The sequence below is a fragment of the Passer domesticus genome, chromosome 5 (assembly GCF_036417665.1).
Source record: "Passer domesticus isolate bPasDom1 chromosome 5, bPasDom1.hap1, whole genome shotgun sequence".
NCBI classification, from domain to species: domain Eukaryota; kingdom Metazoa; phylum Chordata; class Aves; order Passeriformes; family Passeridae; genus Passer; species Passer domesticus.
Window position 1 is genome coordinate 73,394,245 of NC_087478.1, and position 5,727 is coordinate 73,399,971.

The 5,727-nt window shown below is 42.4% G+C and overlaps 1 long non-coding RNA gene across 1 annotated transcript; it reads left to right on the top strand.

Annotated features, from left to right (window-relative positions):
* Positions 1 to 204: 204 nt before the first annotated feature.
* LOC135300977 (uncharacterized) lies at positions 205 to 5,345 on the top strand. The gene is made up of 3 exons (XR_010362720.1): positions 205 to 280; positions 3,552 to 3,819; positions 5,216 to 5,345. It is a non-coding gene; the product is annotated as an uncharacterized LOC135300977 (long non-coding RNA).
* Positions 5,346 to 5,727: the final 382 nt, after the last annotated feature.

Sequence of the window (5,727 nt, forward strand, 5' to 3'; positions counted from 1 at the left end):
CACCAAATTGCTATACTGAGCTTTTGTTTCATTTATTGATGCCAACAAAAGCAGAGGGTGATTATGACATGTCCTCCACTGCAACACTAGATAATAGAGGCACTAAAAAGCAAGAACAAAAGTGAGACATCAGCCAATCTGGAAAATTATTTCCAAGAGTTTTAACAGAAACTGAAGCAGTTCTTTGGCTCCTCATTTCCCAAACACTGAGGAAGCACCAGAGCTGGGAGGAGAGCTAATATTGTGCCACTGTTTAAAAAGGGTAAATGGCACGACCCAGGTAATTATAGACCTGTCAGCTTGACATCAAACCCAGGCAAAACAGTGCAGCAGCTGATAAGGGATTTGATTAATAAAGAATGGAAGGAGGGAAATATAATTAATGCCAGTCAACACGGGTTTATGAAAATAGATCTTGTCAAACTAACTTGATTTGTTTTCTGGATAAGATTACTGGTTTGGTTGATATAGGCAATAGACTGAGGACTTCTACTGTGTATTTCACTTGGTATCACATGAAACTTTGATTAAAACACTGGAATAACACCAAACTATCATGCTACCTATTCAGTGGGTTAAAAGCTGGCTGACAGGTCTAAAAATATCATTACAAATGAACAACGTTTATTGAGACATATTTTTGTCCACTCTTATTTAACATCTTTGTCAATAATGCAGAAGAAAAACTTGTCTCTAAAGCCCACAGAGGGTCAGTTGATCAGGAGGATGATGTATTATTAAGCAGCCTTGCTGTTGATCCAGAGTAATTAGGATCATTTAGCTGAAATGTACTGAACAGACTCAAGCACTATCCCTTAATGTCCTGTCAAACAGCCTGGAAATCAAGGCTACAAGGATGGTGTCTCTTCCTTATTGCATTATGCAACACATCTCCCAACAAGGATTTCTTCCATCTAGAGCTGCCCAAAGCTAGCTAAAACACCTACACCATGGCCAGCTCATTTCCACCCACTCTGCTCCACAGCCTGTGCAGTTTTCCATTAACACAGTCCTGGTTTTGTTAACCCATTCACTGAGATTTTGAGGAGTCCATGGCCTCGGTTTTCTCCTGTTCCCAAAAGGAGGCCCATGACTTTTTCTGTACGGATGAGGTACAATATCAACAGATGACATAACAAATGTGTCATGGTCTTACAAAATGAGAACCTGCATGAGGCCTGGAGCAGTCTGAGGCACATTAAAGGTCTTTTACATGGGTGATACTCCAGGTGATGACATGCTCACAGGGGCTGACCTCAGAAGTGAGCAGTGCCCACAGTCTTAATATGACATGATGCCAATGTCACAGAATAACTCTCCAAGTCCCTCTCCACAGCCCACTAAAGAGGGGACCAGAGAAAAGCCATGCCATGCTCAGCAGAGCAATTCTCATAACTACATAATTGTTAGAGTTTCTCTAACAATTATGTAGTCAATTTCTGACACTAAGTGATTATTCCATGAAACATGCTCTGAGAGGCAAAAGAACAAGAGGTCACCCTCCCAACATGAAGGGAGGAAGCTGCTCCAAGGGTCTTCATTTAGTGATGTTTTTCACTAGGGCAAGGATTAGGACAGGGCATTCACTGACTTGCAAAATTCCCAGAAAGACAACGCTGCACAAGTGACAACTGAGAGGACAGCTTGGAATTTTCCCATCAAATGGAACTGCTTTCAGTTCTGTGTAAGGCAAAAATGGGTTCATGACAACACAGAAGTAATGATGCACTCTAACTTGTAAATTCTGCATGGCACCCCACATGTCTCATTGTGGAAACAGATTTATAAGCAGTTGCTAAATTTCTGATTTGGACTTCATGCAGAAAAAAGAAAAAAAATAATTTTTCTGGTTTATTTTAGGATTCTGTTTGGTATAGTTCTATTTTAGACTTAATGGAAAAACTTCTTTCTATCAACACTTTTTGGCACTGAACAAAACCTCAGCCTTTGTTATATTTTTATGGGGCCTGTTGTTCTTTGAAAGGTATTTTAACGCATACTGTTGTTTCCGTTTTAGCAAGTGTTGCTCATTTTTTTCAGAAGCAGATGGTGTTTACTGAATGTTGTTTGTTCCAAAAATAAGCAACATCCAACTGTTCACTTTGGAGGTGTGAAAGAGGGAAGGCCTGATGCATAAACACAGCTTCTCCCTTTTACTTCCCCTTGTTTTTCTTCTGGTGAAAGGACCTGCCAGCATCTCCTTAGAAGCCTCTAAAACTGAGGAGTTTGTGCAGTCACTCTGGCAGAGAGGGCACACAGCTCCATCCAGCATTGCTGCCAGAGCAAAGCAGTAGCTAACAGCTCCTGGGCTGCCAGCTCAGAGGGCTTTGTAACAGCTCCTTTACAGCCCCACCAAAGGAAGAAAACACTTCTTACTAGCCGATGTTAGCAGTCAGCCTAAATGAGGGCACATCATATTCGCTCTCTGGCCAGTAGAGAGAAGCAGGCTTTTCTTGGGTAGTACAAGTGAAATGTCTCTGCTGAATAAAGAGACAACCTGTAAAGACTCCCATTTTAAGAGTTCCATGAGGCCTCGACTCTGCTGAACTCTCACTGTGTGTACCTGGGCAGGAACAGCAGTGCAGAGGCTGCACAAAATCCCAAGGGATGGATATTTCTGTGCATCTTCAGACCACTCACTGTTTTTCAGGACTGGGCTCTGTCAGAAGGAGGGACATGTGTCAGGGGTGAGAGGACAGATATATTCTGATTGTCATCTAGAAGCCTGGAACAGCACACAGGAGTCACACGGAGACAGTTTTAGAGTCAGCATTGTAAAAATGATCTGTAACAACCTGAGCAGGGACAGAACTTTGCCAGGATCCCAGGTACCAGCCCCACACCTGAGGTTTACTTTGCAGGGTCAGGCACAGAGGTCCAAGAGTACCAGCTCAATGGGGCTTGCAGCTGCACTGTGCTACCCACACACACCAGAGGACACCAGCATCAAGCCCTGCCTTGGTATTTGCACCTCTGCTGTGGGCTTCACCTCATTAATCCTCCTTCTACCTGAATGAGCCAAGGCCAGTTGCTTTGCTTTGATTAGACAGTTAAAAAGTGTCAATTTTGCCAAACTATCTGTCAGCACACCCTAACTTCCTTTGCTAGATAAAGCTTCTTAATGACTCCTGAGGGCAGCTGCTTGCCAGCAGACAAGGCTGAGAAAGCATCTAGGAGCACCAGCTATTAAACACTGTCAGAGAGGAGAACCTGTGGCATCCTGGAATACATTTTCTGAATAAAATATTAAAAAAGAGAACCACTGCAGGGTGCCCTATTATGTTTTTAAAACACTCCAAGTTTGCTTAGTGTTTATCCAAAAAAGCCAATTATACTTGTAGCGCAATGTAAATTGCTTGATAAATAAATACAGAAATAGGAGCTCAGTGACTGCAATGCTTTCTTTAAAAGGCTGTCTTGAAGGCTCATTATGCTAAGCACAAAAGAGAAGGGAATTTCTTGCAATGCACTTATTAAAGGCACATTTTCTACAGAAATGATTATAGCATGATTGCACAATAGCATATAATTTGCTTTGTTGGCATTTTCAGTGGGAATCTTGCCGACAGCCAGTGTGGATGGGAAAAGTGGCTTCAGGACTACCACTTGTGTTGTCAGCAGTGATTCAGGATGAGGATGCCCCAGCCCAGAAGAGGACCACTGGTACAATAAGCACAGCTGACAACAGGGCAAGAAACCCCAAAGCTCATTGTTTGCATACACACCTATCCTGCGGTAGTGGAAAAGTTCAAATTCCTGGTGGCACCTCAGAAGACTTACATGGCACTGTCACGGTCACTAACAGCAGAATATCCTGAGGTAGGTCTCCAGGTCTACAAATGGGATCCAAACTAGGCATGTCCACATAGCTGTGTTTTTGTCAAGTCAGCCAGAAAGGTACAACATGGGGTTATGTGACACCAATGTCCTTATGCTTTCTTAATGCCACAAAAAAGAGTGTAAAGCAGACCTGATATGGGTGGGTGGGGTGTGGGGAAGTGGGGGGAACAAAGTGGCTCAGATGATAATGGCATTGCATGATATACAACAGGAAGTACAAAACTGACCCATTTAAAATAAAACATGACTTTGCATCACAGCCATGGTACTTCTGCACATCAGGAGGAGGCCTTAAGTCAGTGATACATTGTCATCCACCCACCACTTGGAAGAGAGTTCCCTGAGAAGCAGCAGAGAGCACATCTCAGTGGGATTTGAGTTGCAGGGCTTTTTCTTGTAGAGATGCAACCAAATAAAAGGAGCAGCTACCAGAAGTGGTAAACATAAGAATGATAAGCCTGAGATTGACCCCTGAAATCCTATTGACTCTAAACAGCAAACAGTTGGATATGAGTTTGTCCCCTGTAGTAATTACATATCTTCTGAAGAGAGCGAGACATAATTCTCCCAAGAAAATGCTGGGAAGCTGTGCAGAAGCTGTGGGAAACTTAGACAAAAAAAATTCAAACAACTATTACCTCTCTTTCTGTAATCATTTTTTATAGACATAGTTCTCTAGAGTGTACTATTCATAGTCACCAATAATGTGAGATGTTTCTACTTTAAGACTAATCAAGTATCACCTTAACAAGTCACATTATTAAAAAACCCCTCTACTTTTAATACTTTTAATACTTTTACCTTCTGATCTACCTGAAGACTAGAGTCTTCTTTCCATCCCTGACTCAACAGTCAGCCCACACTTAAACAAACATCTAGAGGACACAGATGAATTTTCCCTGCAAGGCACCAAAAGAGCTCCAGAGCTGCCCAAGCCTTGGCATACACAGCAAGGAAATGGGGCTGCTGAGGTCAGGAACTGCTCTGGGCAGGCTGTGCTTTTCATGCCTGGCCATGGCTAGTCTGAAGGTCACTGGGTAGATTGAAACAAACACAAAAGAAATTTGTCTTTCACCTTTCTAGTCTCTTGAGAGACTTTTATTTGCCACCAGTTTCAGTCTGATGGATGTTTTAACTTTGTCAAACTGTTCCTAGGAATTGTATATTAGTTTGCACTGCCTTTGAAACCCAGTTGTTATCCTGAAAGGGCAGGAAGTGGGGATTAAGTCCATTAGATGTTGTTTGAACAACTTTCTTTTCACTCAGCATTGTGACTCTGCAACTTGCCAGAACATTTCAGCCTCTTTCCAAGAACTGGCACTGCAAGATGAAGCATGGCTGTCTGAAGACCTGGCATCTGTGCTGACTTTCACAGGTACCACACTGGAAGAATTGGAGAAGAAAACTCGATGGCAGAGGAGAAAGAAACATCCCTAGCATCACCTTATGCAAGTGGAACACGGACCTGGGTTCCAAAGAAGCCCTGTGCCATGACTAAGGGTTATTTGGTAATCACAATCACATCTGAAGTATGGCAACAGAATCATAGAAAATAGAATATGCTGATTCGATGGGACCCATCAGGATCATTGAGTCCAACTCCTGGAACTACACAGGATAATGAAATACTTGTGCTTCTTCTTCCTCTCATTGGTCTGTACATTGGGGGTTTCTGCAATCCTGGCTGGCAAGCCTACCAAAGTCAACACAAAGTCATGAAGGCCTTCTGCAGAGTTCAGAAGTCCTACTCACAGCAAAAAACTATCTTTCTCTTCATGTAAGTCTTAACTTACCATTAGGTTAAAAAAAGGTAAATTATACATAAAGACACAGAACTGTTTCAAATCAGGAAAAAAATATTTTAGAGACCAGGGGTGCATATCTTTT